The 16,951-nt window shown below is 39.4% G+C and overlaps 1 long non-coding RNA gene across 2 annotated transcripts; it reads left to right on the forward strand.

Annotated features, from left to right (window-relative positions):
- The first annotated feature begins 6,284 nt into the window (after positions 1-6,284).
- LOC140462952 (uncharacterized) lies at positions 6,285-12,375 on the forward strand. 2 transcript variants are annotated; one of them, XR_011954562.1, is made up of 4 exons: positions 6,285-6,470; positions 6,633-6,886; positions 7,618-8,678; positions 11,574-12,375. It is a non-coding gene; the product is annotated as an uncharacterized lncRNA (long non-coding RNA). The 2 variants fall into 2 exon arrangements; XR_011954563.1 differs by having other exon boundaries at positions 7,618-8,114.
- Positions 12,376-16,951: the final 4,576 nt, after the last annotated feature.

Below are 16,951 nucleotides of genomic sequence, written 5' to 3' on the forward strand. Positions count from 1 at the left end.
AGTAGGTAGGACTTGAACCCAGGCTTCCTGGCTCAGATGTAGGGGAGCTACCACTGCACCCATCTCTCAGGGTAATGACCTTGACACAATCTTCACTTGTTCCATCAATGACCTTCTTTCCTTTACAACTTCAGTGGATAGGATGTTTGCTGATGATTATACATTCATGACTCCCAGGTACTGAAGCTGTCTGCATCCAAATGCACTAAGACGTGGACAACATTCAGGCTTGAACTTTTAAGTGGTAGCTAACATTTGTGTCACCCATGAGTCAGGGATTGTCCCTCTCAAATGAGAGAAAATCCACCTATCACCCTTTGATATTTATTGACATTAACATTACTGACTAGTCCCAATTACCAGAAACTGAAATGGACCAGACATGGCTATAAAAGCAGTCAGAGGTATGGTATTCTGAGATGAGACATTCACTTCCTGACTGGTCCAGGCCTGTTTACCATCTTCAAAGCACAAGTCAGCAATATGATGGAATAGCCTCCACTTGCCTGTGTGAGTGCAACTCTAAGCAATACTCAGAAAGAAATTTGACATCATCTAGAAGAAAGCTGCTCACTTGATTGTCATCCTCTTCCACACCTTCAATATTCACTCTCCACATCACTGTCTCCCAGTGGCGGCAGTGACTAGCACTGACAAGATGCACTGCAGCAATTTAACAAAGTTCCTTGAACAGCACCTTCCAAATCCATGACTTCCAGCACCAAGAAGGACAAGGGCCATGACACCTCATGCATGTATTTCTCCAAGCACACATCGTCCTGACATGGAACTAAATTACTGTTCCTTTACTGTGACTGTGTCAGATGTGTGGCATTCTGTTCCAAACAGAACCATGAGCATAGCTAAACCAAGTGGACTGCAGTGGTTCAGCAAAGCAGCTACCACCTTCTCAAGTTGACAAGCAGGAGGTTGGAAGAACACAGCAAACCAGGCAGCATCAGGAGGTGCAGAAGTTGATGTTTCGGGTGTAACCCTTATTCAGGATTCAACTTCTGCACCTCCTGATGCTGCCTGGCTTGCTGTGTTCTTCCAGCCTCCTGCCTGTCTACTTTGGATTCTGACATCTACAGTTCTTCTGTTTCCACCACCTTCTCAAGGACCCCTATAGCGGATGGGCAATAAATGCAGGCCCAGCCAGTAATCTCATGAATGAATATAAAACAAAAAATATCGTTGAGAGGGTGCTACCGTTTCTTTTGTGGATTATGCCCCATGTATCAACTCCAGGGGAAGATAATCAGGCCACTGAAACCCAGATTGGATCTGGATTTCGAACAGCCTGATTACAACATTTGCCATATGTACATTTATCAAAAACAGCAGAATCTCTCCCTTCTTTTCGCAGGTGATTACTGACCTGTTATGCATTTTCCAGAAACATTTGACCAGCCATAGAAAAGACATCAATAGAGACGAGTAGGCAGCGCTTGTTCTGTCCTGGTAGATGAGCCAGAGAAGTCTTCCTCTCTGTTTATCATGTGATTGTAACTCCCTTCCGTTCACCCCCTTTACCAAGCAATAATGTGACACCACAGTTATACAACAGGCTGCACGTTAATGCAAAAGCTGCACAAGACAAACGGGTGCATTGAGACCAGTCCCATTAGTCTGTGTTTCCTCTGTTCGCATTTGTAATTGAGTTCCTTCTCACCTCTTCAGGGCCCAGCTCTCCTCGGAGCTATTAACCGGGTCAAACAGGCTTGTCCCACTCCCGCAGTTCGCGTAATTGCCTTTTTAAAGTATATTACCGGACTATTTATTATCCTGTCATATTTCGCTCTCAGGCTCTCTGGAGGGAACCAAACTGAATGGAATTGAGTGTTGGCAGCTCCGTCCACCTGCCAGTCTGGCGAAAGGAAATATCTGTCGGTGTTCAGCCATTTCGAGGGATTGTTCAAAAGACCGCAAGCTTACTTGCTGTTTTAAGTCGACGGATTTTTAAAAATAATTACCAACAGCGCTAACAGTTAGCCCACAGTATGAACAGCAAACATTAGCCGGGGGGTGCCGGTCCGTTCTCATTGGCTGAAAGTGGTTTTTGAGTTTAACAAAACCGACTGCTCAGTCACCAACTGCTGTCCCAACATAGACTCGCCCTCATCAACAATACAACCGGGAAACCTGGTGATAAATACTGCCACATTCCTGTGTTGGCTAAATTGGAAAACCATACCTTGCATGCAAAGGGTTTTCTAGTAACTGCACAGCTCAATCTGATTATTTTTGTTCGTTTCTCCCGACAGAAGTTTGGAGATTGTCTTCCAGCTAATTTAAAATGTAGGGTCATAAAATATTCCCGTCTCCCCTCATTTCGTATCAAATGAAGTTTACAAGAAGACTGATTGAATAGACCAATGAATCAGGGAGTAACAAAGCCAACAGTGAGTGCGAGAAGAGAGTGTGGGGCATTACATCACACCGGGCAGGAGGAGAAGCTGACAATCCCAGTGCCCTGCTTCCAATGTGACATGTTAAGTGATGAGATGGGTAAGCAGGTGAATTAAGAACAAATTCTCGCAAACAAACCATTCCAAAAGGCTTAGCAGCAGATTTGAGATTTTTCTCCACTTTCTCCAAAGATTTGGAATAATGTAGCACCTTTCACAATTAAGACATACCAAAGATCCATGCATCCAGCGGGGCCATCACTACTGTGATACTGACGACTCAGCAGCCAATTTGCTCTCAGCAAGCTCCCACTAACGACAACATAATAAAGACCAATAGCCGCAGTTTGGTACAATGAAACCTGGAATTAATAGGCTCGTTTTCAAACAAATTATATGAAAGGTTATACTTTAAAAACAGAATGATAGGAATACTCAGTTAGATCGCATCTATGGGAAACTAACACTAACCATTCAAATCATTGGTTGATTGTCAGAACTCACAGAGGTTGCCTAACCAGCTGACTTACTCTGACTTGTAGTTGTTCCTGCCTCCAGATCTGCTGTTAGGATAAGTCATGTTTGCTTGTCTTGTACCATTCTTACATATCCTCTGTGGCTCATCTGCGACTGCTGCTTGACATGAATTGTCTAGCTTTCCAAAGCCAGCCCGTCATTTTCCTGCCTCATACCAACTAGATAATATATTGGCATTTGTTTTGCACTACTGCACGTTTCAGAGATATCTTTGCTCTTGCAATTTCAATGTACCTCTTGATTTGTCTTTCGGCTGGTATATGTACTCATTAGCATACGTTTTAGCAAACATTTCAAAGGTCTCTATTTTCTATTTACTTTGAGTATTTGCAGCATTTTCTGTTTTTAGTTTCAGATTTCCTGTGGATGCAGTATTTTGGTACAATATTAAAAGTGCATTAATACTCCAAGTTTCGTGTTGATGCAAATCAGTGATTTGGAGAATAATTGAGAAGCTGAGGCCTTACCTGACAGATGCATAACTGACTAAAACTCCCTCCTAAATCTAACTCCAGGTAATCTTGGTTCACTGCCACATTACGTTAACCTCTGCAACACTGGCTATTCTGCATGATGATGACTGTCATTTCATTTGGAATTAAGAGTAAAAATCAATTCAAGCAACATGACTAAACAAATATATGTATAAACACATAGATGTGAGTAATTGATACAGTGTAATTAGTATTCGACAAAGGAATGTTTAAAAAAACAACTAATGCCAGATGCCAGAGTACTTCTGGTGAGGGTTGTGTTTTGGCTTCCCACTGATCGTGGAATTAGGATTTTTTTCACATCCTGCCATGAAAGGGTTAAATGCAACTTTGTACGACACTAAGTGCAAGAAATGCTCAAGTGTTCTTTGGACCAGCAGTTAACTAGAGCTTTCATCTAACATATTTTAAAATCAATTAATTGTTTAAATATTCTATTCATGCAAGTCTAACTTGAGCTTCTATGGAATTAGTTATTGCTGTGATATGTTGTGATCAGAATGCTTATTACAAATCAATGCTGTTGATTTGCTTTACAGCCTTAAATTAGTTGAACTCTCTCCACAGGATGGACAATCAAAATGTTGAATGATGTGTTCCTTCAATGTATTTCCTTCTGACAGACTTTGTTAAATAATGTCCTTTGAATTCTGTGCTGCAAAGGATTATTCATGATGAAATCGCTGACCTCCATGTCAGGTGTGGAAAAACAAGGTGTTAAGGTGGTTCACAGATTGATAGGATCTGCCATAACCTTGATAATACACAAATAAATGTTAATACTTGCTTAAAAGTCCCTGATGGCTTTGATAAGAACATTACCATCAATGCTGTCCAATCAATCAAAACTTAATTCATGAGGTGGTATCAATATATTGAATAAATAGACACAAATTGTTAAAGGGACATCAATCTAAAATATACTCTGCAGATGCTGTCTCTGCTATTGATTGTCCCCAGTATTTTTCAAATTTGTATATTCGGGTTTAAACAGACATGATAAGATTATAATAGTGCCTGAAAATACTGCGATGGTAGAATTACACAGCAACTTTAGTTTTGCAGTAAATGTACATTGATATTCAAATGAATATTTAAAGTTGGATTCACTCCAGCAATCTCATTTCCAAAGGTCAGCACTGGAAAAAGGTATTAGTGAAAACCTTGCTGCATCCAAGATTTCATAGCTAAAATACAGATATCACAAGCAAGGTGAAGGTAATTTTCTGAAATTTGAGGTGAAGCATAGTTTGGCAAAGCTCATTTCTAGATCATCAATGTGTCAGAGACACAAGAATGTCATGTGAATTTTAAAATTCAGAAGGTTTGGAAGGACCCACATAAATAAGGCAACACTGACATGTTATTTTGTAAAATAATATATGATAGAAGCCACATTAGGATTTTTGGTACACTTGCCTTTATTGATCAATGCATTGAGTATAGGAGTTGAGATGTCATGTTGTGGCTGTACAGGACATTGGTTAAGCGACTTTTAAAATACTGCATTCAGTTCTGGTCTCCTTGCTATAGGAAAGAAGTTGTTAAACTTGAAAGGGTGCAGAAAAGATTTACAAGGATGTTGACGGGGTTGGAAGTTTTGAGCGATATGGAGAGGCTATATAGGCTCGGGTTGTTTTCCCTGGAGTGTCAGAGACTGAGGGGTGGCCTAATAGAGGTTAATACAATCATGAGGGGCATGGATAGATTGAATAACCGAGGTCTTTTCCCCAGAGTAGGAGAGTCCAAAACTAGAGGGCATAGGTTTAAGGTGAAAGGGGAAATATATTATAGGGATCTGGGGGCAACGTTTTCATACAGAAGGTGGTGCATGTGTGGAATAAGCTGTCAGAGGAAATGGTGGTGGCTGGTACAATTGCAACATTTGAAAGGCATCTGTATGGGTATATGAATAGGAATGGTTGAGAAGGATAGAGGCCAAATGCTGGCAAATGAGACTAAATTAATTTAGGATATCTGTTTGGCATGGACCAGTAGAATTAAAGGGTCTGTTTCCTTGCTGTACAACTCTATGACTCCATATGTGATCAAACGATTAGTCAGAGAGATAGGTTTTAAGAATTGTCTGCAGAAATGTATAGTGAGAGAATTTCAAAGCTTGGAGTATCGGCAATTTGAGACATGGCTACCAACATTGGAGCTGTAAGTATAATTGCACAAGAGGTTAGAATTAAGCAGACACAGATATGTGAGGGCTGTGGGGCTGGTGGAGATTTTAGAGATAGAAAGAGGGGAAAGATCTGAAAGCATGCATGGAGGGAGCTTAGCATTCAGTTTGATTTGTGATATACAAATATAACTTTGGATTTAAAACTTGCAGCACCGCATTTACCCTTAATAACAGCTGAAGGTCCGTGTTAGATTCCTTTGTCCATCCAAAGTCTCACAAAGACACATGTGAAAGCAAACTCCAACCGGATTTCGGCTGCAAGTTAGTGGGTTCTCCACAAGTATTCCAATTATTTCTCAGCTATACACAACACTCGACTAATATCGCATAACCACTCAAACGACTAGGTCCTTGCGTTTGGCAACAGTAAGGATCAAATACATATCCTGTCACACGATGCATGGGGGAAGGGAGAATGAACCTAATTCCGCTACACTCAGGTTTTTCCAGGATAAATAAAGAGCAGCGTCGCCAGTGCTATATTTAACCATCTGGCCCAGTTACTCCACCAGACGCTAGCAAATCTTGCGACCGCAGCTTGACAATAACTGCGACATTTGGACCTTACACGGTTTGTGCACAAACTCATTTCTGGGTCTTGCAGAGAGCTGCAGTATCCAGTGACCTTGGTAAACGAGCCCTGACTGACTGCATGTTGGTGCCGGCAAAGCGCTCTGTCTCTGGGCGCTGATGATTTCATTAACCGCTCACGTTGCTATTAAAAGCTTTTTTTTTCATCCTTCACCAAGTAGCTTTCCAGCCAGATGCGGCGGCAAAGTCATTGATTCACTGGACAGGGCGATAACATAAACAAACATGACCCTGACTTGCGACATTGAGGTGAGTTCCCCCACAGGCCTTTTTCAGTCTTGCCCCTCACTCCACCCTCATTCAAGTTGAACACACAACCCATCAGCTTTCCCAAACAATAAAAAAAAACTAAACAATGCTTCCACGCGCAAAATCTGCTTTCGATTGATGGTCCCCTGTTTCTGTTTCCAGGAATTTGGACTTTGATTCATCGTTCGTGAAATGGACCGAGGAACACACCAGGTTTCAGTGAAATGTACCTTACACGAATTGCCTGATTGCCAGACAGGGTTGGCACGCTGCATTGCTCACTAGAGGTGTAAGAATATCACCGGTACATTAGGGTCCATTTCCAGCGCACGGGTGGCTGTCAGGCAGGATCTATACAGCACGAAATACAATCAGCTTTGCTGAAAATGAGCGAGTGAGCTACATGTCCGGATAGTGTAAGTGCTGTCCCTCACCTGTGTCAGAAAGGGAGCAACTCATCTCGCCCCACACAGGGCGCGACCGCAAATTCAAGGTGTTTCACAGAATAAGTACAGAAATTCAGCCGGTCCGGTAGCATCTGCGGAGACAGAAAATTCCCGGAGAAGTCATTGGACTCGAAACATGAATTCTATTTCTTTCTCCACAGATGTTGCAAAACCTGCTGAGCTCCCCCCCCCCCCCAGCGCTTTCAGTTTTTATATTTCGGATCTCCAGCATCCGCGGTGTTTTGCTATTATTCAAGGGCCTGGCGGATTCCTTAAGTATTATAAACTTCTTTTAAAAAAACGACATTCAATTTGCTGCACAATTTAGACTGCACATTCCATGTGTGTAGTATCTGAACAAAATTACAAGATGACGGACTGAGAGAAGAGTTTTGAATCTATGCGTAAACCACGCGCACACACAATCACTTTCAAGAGGGAGACTTATAAACACTTAATATGTGCAACATTCCAACTTCAATCAGGCGGTGTGAAGTGTGTCAAACTGTCCTGAACATTTTTATTCAGATTTAGATTCAATTCAATGGGAACTTTCATTCAATGTTCAGATTCTATGCTGTGATCCATACTCTTCCATCCTTTCAAAACCTTTCTCTCGGTATTGAATTAAGCAAGGTGTGAGAAACCACGGTTTCCAAAGGTCAGAACCTTAAAATATCTTAACATTTCTTTCATTTCAGTTTGGAAGCAAGAGCTCCTCAGCCCGATCCTACACTGAGGCTTCTACCTTTGGTTTCTGTTCAGCGCAATGATAGAGTCAGTCACTTGCCAAGCCCAGCCCTTGTAATTTAAGGAAACGTTCAGCTGAGGCTTCCAATGACAGTATTGGCTTAGAAGTCTAAACCCGTAAGATTGGACAAGGCACCTGTGGGCGATCACGGAATCTTTCTCTGATGATTACTATCGTTTATTCAAAAGTCTCAAGGCGACGAGCTAAAGCCGATCTCTGAATTAAGAGATGTGCGTTTCAAATCAGTGTTTTATTTACACTTACAGCTAAAGCAATTCAGTGTCTTTGCCTATATCTGGCAGCGCGCCTTGGATCCCCAGCTAGTACATCTAAAAACCAAGAATGATTCGACAGTGCCTTCTGCAGAATGGGCTAATGTTGCTTGACAGTCACAGTTAAAACTGTGTGAAGAGAAGAAAACATGCAATTTAAATTGGTACAATGCAAGTAGGTATCACAATAAACTTCGATGACTCGGCGTTAGGATCGTATTAAAACTAATCTCACTGTTGACCAACATTAGACTACCAAACTCTCAGCTTTTATTGTCATTACTTGTCTGGCTTTTGCAGACCAGCCTCTTTAAAAGTGATCATTTTGTCAGTTGGTCAGAGTGGCGGCTCTGAAATTAATGGTTTCTTATTGTTTGTAAGTGCAATAAGCTTGGCTGATGTGCTGGAGAAGGGCAACGTGGCAAAATAGAAAGTCCACTACTTACGAAGAGTTTCACACATCGCGATAAAGCAAGATGTGTCTAATGTAGTTAAAACGTAAATATTTTTCGTGGAAGCAGTTGTACTGTTTGACAAGGATTGCGGAACTACCTCTCAAAGCCTGAAACTGAGAATTAGTTTTCCTCAAAGTTTAGCACGCACCTAGGCGAGGGGTTGCAACCCCGTGTGAAGGATGAAGGTTTACGGAGCCGTTTCCATCGCTTTCAGTCAGATTCTAAAGATGGTGATATCACCTGAAAAAAACATTTGGCTTCCAGTTCCAGTGGATTAATGACAGGTAACGTCAAATTTACTTTAGCAAACTGTCTCAACAGTTTGGAGCGAGTTTAGTTCCTGGATAAATACTGCTTTACCAGAATTTTGCGACAGAACACATTCCAAAACTGATGAATAATACTTCCTGTTCAAGTTCCATTTCTTATTTCAATTCGTGTAGAATAAATCTCTCATCATAAAATGTGCATTGTTCTTGCTGATTTTTTTAAAAATTGTGATATATTTTTCTCATGTCTGCTACACCTCTGCAACATTGAGGATATTCTCTCCGTAAGGAGCATTTCAAAGCAATTGATCCACTGAATTGTTACCAGCTAGATTCCATGTAAGGATACCATTAGACTGTGTGGGGATAACAATTATAAAGCAAGTTAACAATAATCTGCAGTATTAAGAATGCGCCCCTTAAGGGAATTCAGCTTTTGTGGGATAAACCGAAGTATAACTTAGGTCTGCTGGCTTGCATGTTTTAAACAGGTACAGTACTGATTTAAACCTGTGAACTAGTGCTATACAATCTATTACTAAATGGATTAGCCACCTAGAAGCAAGATAATTCAAACAAATATAGTGCTCAAATATTTAGTGATGTGTGCAAATGTTGAATATTTGCTCAACTTTCAACCTTACTAATTACTGAAACAGTATATGAAACACAAATCATTAGCAATGTTGAACTGATTTCATTTAGCAAATTTATTTCTGTATTTTTAGTAAATGCTATTACTGAGTATTATTTTTGTATTTTCCATCAAATGGGGGCACATCTATCACAATGCCATCTTTATTAATGTCAACAACGGGGCTAAATGAAGATCATCCTACTTTATTAAGTATTAAAACGCAATACTTGAACTATTCGTTGCAAAGAAGCATATGCAATTTGGGTGAGATGCTGGGGTGACAAGGTGATATAGCACATTGTCAGAAAAGAAGTGTGATTTACCATTATTGAAATTGTGACAAACTAAGCAGGCTGTTTTCTTATCAGACAGGCAGCAGATTCACTGTTATCTGTGAAGGAGTGAAGATTATTAACATTTTGATTGTTTGACTGTTGCAAAGAATTATTTGAATTTTGAAAAAGAACAGATCTTCATAAGTTCATTTTCATCATGGTTGAGTACATATTTGCCAGAAGTTTGGAAAAAGCTAATGATATGTCTATGAGGGTAGTATTTTTAAGGACTTATTAGATGTAGCTATCATAAATACTAACACATTTTTAAACAATTAACCCAACTTGCAAATATAATATGAAATGGTACTTTGACTATTTTTAAGCTTCCAGTATTTCATTTATCTGTAAATGAATGTGGAGTACAGCTTTAACATGCATGCATCATAATGGTATTTTAAGAAACAGGGAATGTAGTAGGCACCTATGTACTCGTAGCAGGCCACTTACCATACTGCAGGGTTAATTATCAGTCAATCCTGAATCATACACATTGGGGATTATGTACAGCATTTTTAAAAATGAATCTACAAGTACTAGTACTCCACTGTGGGTGAAAATCTGCAATGGGCAAAGTTGAACATTAAATGAAACCTTTGTAACTTACATAAAAGTGACCCAAATGATTTTTTAAAGGGAGTAAGGTAATCAGGCATAGCCCATAAAGTACTCCATAGATATTTTGTTCCATTATAGAGAGACAATTGTTTTTTACAGCTTGCAGGGCAACAGTCCACAAGCACTGAGGGTCTATGGGGCTCCATGAACTACCATAATCAAACAGGGATGTTGTTGGTTTGATTTTGCACTACACTGTCATCATCAAGCCAAATTAACTAACTAAACCCCCTTATGATATTACCCTTACCCCCACAACCTTACCCTTTAATGGAGGAAGGTAACCTCTGATTGGGCAAAGTAGTAGTTAAATCTGGATGGATTTCAGAAATACTGAATTCTAAAATATCTATTTGGAGGGCCTGATTATGGATCTGGAAGACATTGGCCATTTAATAAAGATCATGGAAATAAAGCATGATATCACTATAAAGTAAGACAATGCAACCACAAAAGTTTATATAGTACCTTTAACGTGATTTTTAAAACATCCCAAGTTGTTTTAATGCTGCATCACAGAAAGAATCAGTATGACATTTGAATAGATACTTAGATAAACAGATAGTTTTATGGTGCATCTTCAAGTAGGAAATGGCAGTTGAAGTGATGAAGAGGCTTACTGTGAGCAGAGGTCGGGAGGGGGTTTGTTGTGGAGGTCTAGAGTTTAAGATGGAATAATTAAAAGTTTGGATGGTCGAGACCAGAATTAAAAGAATGCTAACATTCAAGGGTGTCCTGTTTGAGGATATTACAAAGATAAAGAAAGTCAACCTCTTGAAGAAGTTGAAAGCATAAATGAGATTTTTAAAGTTGGGGTGTTGCTTAACATAGAGCAAATATATTCCACAGTTATGGGGTGCTGTGTGAACAGGACAAAATATATAAGAACACAATAAAAGGTTGTCTTTGCAAAGATATAACTATAAAAGTTCCGAAAGACACATAGAAATGTGAGCAAGGGTATAATTTGAAAAAGTACAGAATGGCAAACACAATGGTTGGTAAATGACATTAACTGTGTCCTGATAGAAGAGAGAATGTATTAATGAGAACACTTTCAATTAACAAAATCACAGTAACCTGAAGTTATAAAACTGTAACAGGGTTCAACAAATTAGCACATATGTTAAACTTAAGCAAATGAGAAACATATCACAGATTTGTTCAAAGTGGTAAGTGGATTGAAAGTTAGAGGAGAGTACAGAACAATGCAAGTTATGTAAGTTTACAGGTAGGTTTACAGGTTTTACCGAGTACATAAACTATGTTAGTACAATACAAAAATTGACAAGTGTTTAATACGTTCTGTTCTCTTTACAGGATGTGAAGATAAAATGTTGGCCATGGTTGAAGTGCCCCACACAACTGTTATCATCCCAATTTGAAGCAGACACCACCAGAACTGCAAACATTACAAAACTGACAACAAATGATGTTGATTTTATAAATTATCAGCACAGATACTGGGGGTGTTGGGGATACAAAGTTATGATGAGGAGTTCCTTAAATGAGATTGGAATGTGTGTGTGTGTGTGTTGGGGGAGGGGTGGGGATGTAGGTGTGGGTTGAGGTGAAAGGTGCATGCTATGCATTGGGGAAGCAGGGATAATTCTCACATATTGCACCTGGTTTGTGTTGAGTGCATAAATATAGTTAGCTTGATCTTTCAGAAGAACAGTAGTGACTTGATAGGTCAGCTGGAATTAGTGCTTACTGAGACATAATGTTATGTCATACATAATTTAAAGTAACAAAATAAACCTGCTTTATTATAATCTGCTATTAACAAATAAAAACACCTATATTGCCTGTCAATAGCTCAGTTTTAGCATCACATTATTAGTAGTACCTCTTTGCTTATGGAGAATTGGAGTTGAAGCTCCCATATTATCATGAGTAATTATAAGTTTAAACTTAATTGATTAGAAGAAAACTTGAAACATTTGTAAGCTCATAGATGTACAATTCCTTCAAAAACCATTTTTCTATACAATTGTTCATCCAAGTATCTCTTTCAACTTGAGAAATGCTGATCAGCATGTAAACCAATGACAATTCATAACAAAAGACCTAAAGAAATGTGGCCAACAAGTCAATAAAACAAATAAACTGTTGATATACATTCAGTCTGTCATAATTCACTTAGTCAAAAATATTGAGAATGTCTAGATTTGAAAACCTGGAAGATTAATCAGATATAAAAGTTGACAACATTGGTAACTCATTCCATAGGTAGTAGCGTGATGGTTGATTATCCCTGTAATTGTTGATGAATGAACTGACTTAATTTGCTCACCATTACTTATCCCTCAATGAACATCACATGAAACAGGTTATTTGCACTCAAAACAATGCAATTTTCTGGTGTTTGGTATGCACAGACTGGCTGCTATACTTCCTGTACTCAACAACGACTATACTTTGAGGATACTTCCTTGTCTGTAAATCACTTTGAGAAGCCAAGGTGATTGTCAGAAATGCTATATATTACAAAACATTCATTCTTTTTACAACTTATCTATTGTCAACTTTTATTATGTTGTGCCCACTGTCTCGGTAAGTGCAGGCAACATTTTTTTGTGTGTGCATCACCTGTGTTTACCTCAACTTCCATTATGATGCATATATCTAAACTGCCACACCATGCTCTTACACTCCAGATTCACAGCTTCCATGTAGAATCATAGAGTGATAGAGATATACAGCACAGAAACAGACCCATCAGTCCAACTCATCCATGCCGGCCAGATATCCCAACCCAATCTAGTCCCACCTACCAGCACCTGGCCCATATCCCTCCAAACCCTTCCTATTCTCATATCCATCCAAATGCCTTTTAAATATTGCAATTGTACTAGCCTCCACCACTTCCTCTCACAGCTCATTCCATAACGTACCACCCTCTGTGTGAAAATTGGCCCTTAGATCTCTTTCATATCTTTCACCTCTCACCCTAAACCTATGCCCTATAGTTCTGGACTCCCCACCTCAGGGAAAAGACTTTGTCTATTTACCCTATCCATGCCCCTCATGATTTTATAAACCTCTATAAGGTCACCCCTCAGCCTCCGATGCTCCAGGGAAAACAGCCCCAGCCTATTCAACCTCTCCCTATAGCTTGAATCCTCCAACCCTGGCAGCATCGTTGTAAATCCTTTCTGAACCCTTTCAAGTTTCACAACATCCTTCCGATATGATGGACACCAGAACTGCGCACAATTTTTCAATAGTGGCCTAACCAATGTCCTGTACAGCTACAACATGACCTCCCAACTCCTGTACTCAATATTCTGACCAATAAAGGAAAGCATACCAAACAATTTCTTCACTATCCCATCTCCCTGAGACTCCATGTTCAAGGAGCTATGAATCTGCACTCACTGATAATCCTATTTCTTTCCCATTTCATTCTGTAATTGCAAAATTCTGCTAGATCTTATTATTGATATAAAAAAACCAAACATGGAAGCAAAAACCATGCCTTTTCTTACTATTGACCAACTTCAGTTTCTTTGTTGCTGAATCAGGGTAATATTGCTCATATCTGAGTGAAACTTCCTTAAAACTCATATTTGCATTTTTGGATTTTTTGTTGTTTTTAATTATGAAATTTGGCTTTAACTGTTCGGGCTAGCATATTTGTTTTCCATTTTTAATTGTCCTTGACAAATCAAGGAGTCACATTTTTGCAATACCTGTGGTGTAGGCACACTCACAGCGCTATCTTTCCGCACCTGTTTGATACAACCGAGTACTCATAACAGAAAGCAGTTCAGAATCGACCCCAGTGCTCATGGTCTGAAGTCACATGAAGGGTAAGAATTTTTTTTTCTTTCTAACTGGTATTATTAAACAGGATGTGCATCACAATACTCCAGTTGCTTTATGGTCGCCATTATTGCTTAATTAATTAACTAATTAACGTTAGCATGGTAGCATGATGCGATTTGAATTCGTTCCTTCTCCGCATTATTCCGGGCTCTGCATTGCTAATGCAATGACAGCAGCAGCATCACATTACTCCGTTAAATTCAAGTTAGTGTCATTCGAGTGACGGAGAGCGACATCACGTCCCACGAGTGAATTAAAAAAAACAGTAATTATGGGACAGAAGGTTATTCAGTTCATTGACTTCATGCCGATAAACCAAGAGAAGAATGTCTGTCCCACCGTGTAACCAATAGATGTTTCTTTTCTAAACTACACAACAGTGGGATATTTCCAAGGATGTCATTTTAATGCAAACATGGAGTGAACATAAATCCTGCTTTCACTCGGAATCATTCAGACGAACTTGCCCACAAATCTATTTTATTTGTCTTCACGCTGCACTTCATCGGGTGTCAACTCGCAACTTGGTTGTCATAGCTACAGTTACTCGGTCCAGTAGTTTATTGCTTTTGGAAGCAAGCTCGCCAAACTTTTTCTTACATTGTACGGATGCTTTCGAACTAATGTGTTGGAAACCACTTTGTATCAATGATGCATTAAGTTACAGTTACCATCCCATTCTGCACAGGCAGGCAAGTTAAAACTCACTGATACCAAACAAAAATGCTTAGTGTCAAGAAAAGTAGTTATTTTTCCATTACGAATGGCCCGTTGGTTTACCTACCTAACAATGGTCATCACACTGTCAAAAGTCGCTTATTTGATGCAAGGACCTGTCTGATGTCACGTGGATTTGAAAGAACGGAAGTAAACGCTGAACCATTCTTCCGTGCCCAATAAAACTGTAATCTCAGAAGCTGCCCGATGACATTTGTAAATCAGGTAAACTGCCAAGAAAGTATTCGTCTGGAACTTAGATTCTGGCAACAAGGGCGGAAATATTAATCTACCTTCACCCGGAGAGCAGCTTTCACAAATTAAAGTCTAGGATATAATCTGAAGACATTGAAATCTCTCTCGTTCTAGGTCAGCTGGCTAACATTATTTATCTGCACAAAGCAACAACTTTTTTTGCGGCATTTATATAATGAACAAATATCGCTTCTAAATGCTCGGGTTTGCAATAAAAAAAAGCTCAGAGAAGCAATTTCAACGCTTTTGTTTTAACGTTAACGTAAGAAAATAGACAGTATTGTTACAACAGACTGTATAATCACAGTTTATTTACAGTTAAATATGCAGTTTACGACTAACTTCCAACCTTTGAAATACTATCAATTGACAATATACTACATCAATTCGAATTTTTTTAATGATTTCATATCTGAAAAACCCTGCATTTGCGAAGAAAATTCTGTAGTTCACTGTCAATTAGTTACCCAGTTTTCTAGAGTATCCGAATATGTTTAATTCGGTCCTTGCAATTCACTGCACATCCGAAATAAGGCGATCACTCCTGATTGAAGGAATTCGCCACATCTGTGACGGACTTTTCCCCTCGCAAGTCAGTGTGTCCGTTTACAAATCCTTCTGTAATTTCACTTCACAGGGGTTATCCGTTTACTGCCAACATTTAGTATTAAATTTTGAAAAACGTATCATTTTGAACCCTCCATATTACAAATCCATATCAAAAATAAACATCGCCACCATTGGACGGAGTTATTGTTCCTGCTCTGAGAAGATCTTGTGTCCTGCATTTGAAAAAAAAATTCAGATTTTAAGTAAAACGTGGAACGCTACTTTCTGGTCTCATCGGCCAGAACCGATTCACCCTCACATTATTCAATCGATTAGCAACAACAACAAAATACTGAAAACGTTTGCAAAAGAGGGAAAACTCCGTCAATGATGTGAAAAGATAATAATTAAAAATAGAACAAGCTGCATTTTGAAAACATGGCGATAAAGATCAGTCAAACAAATTTGCAGAAACCGGTTGTCATTCAGACATCAAACTGCATGAATTCAAATCGACTTTGAATACATTTACATTAGTGGTTTGTGAAGATGCTACTATGACCATCCGGGTGCAGGGTAAGTTTGGCTCATTGTCAAATGCGTTCCAATAAACAAGATCCGTTTCACTCATTCCCGTACAATACAAACAAATCCGCACTTAGTAACATGGGGATTCTTTTGGCACAGAGAGTTGATCAGCTGCATCAAACTCACTCCGTCCATTTCAAGTCGGTCTCTGAGAGAAATGCAAGGAAACGGAAATGCTGCCGGTGGTTAAGAATGGCTTTCCACAAACCGAGTGCAAGTTAAAACCTCCTGATAAGTTCATCCGTTTTGAGAGCGAGTTCTAAAGTCTGCTTCATACAAAGGCAGATGTGACTGTGGCTTTTTTCAACCTTGCCTTCACAATTCCGACGACAACGGTGACTTGAAGATCTTAAACGAATGGGCTGTTGATCATTGAGAATTAAAGCGATAACCAGATTTGGGTTAAAAGAGCTTATTTAAAGGGTTTTTTTAGTTACAGGAAGATCTATGGTCATTGTTTCAAGTTGAGAGCAGGAGTGGATATTTGCGTCTCTTAACTGTTATTAATTATGAAAAAGCACAGTTTGGAAATGAGCACTTTTTACAAAAACAACGTTTCGTATTTGCTGTCAGGGAAGACTGGCTCCAAGGGTTTGGTAATGTTTGTTTGTGGCAGCTATACTGTCCCCGCACTGGGTGGGGGGGAGGGGGGGGGAATCTCTAATTTGCTAATCTCACCTCGAAAACTACTTAATTTCATTACCCAGACTCTGCACACTGCTGCATTTCATTATTCACAGGTAAACATTGCAATTGGT

The sequence above is a fragment of the Chiloscyllium punctatum genome, chromosome 37, assembly GCF_047496795.1.
Source record: "Chiloscyllium punctatum isolate Juve2018m chromosome 37, sChiPun1.3, whole genome shotgun sequence".
In the NCBI taxonomy this organism is placed as follows: Eukaryota; Metazoa; Chordata; class Chondrichthyes; order Orectolobiformes; family Hemiscylliidae; genus Chiloscyllium; species Chiloscyllium punctatum.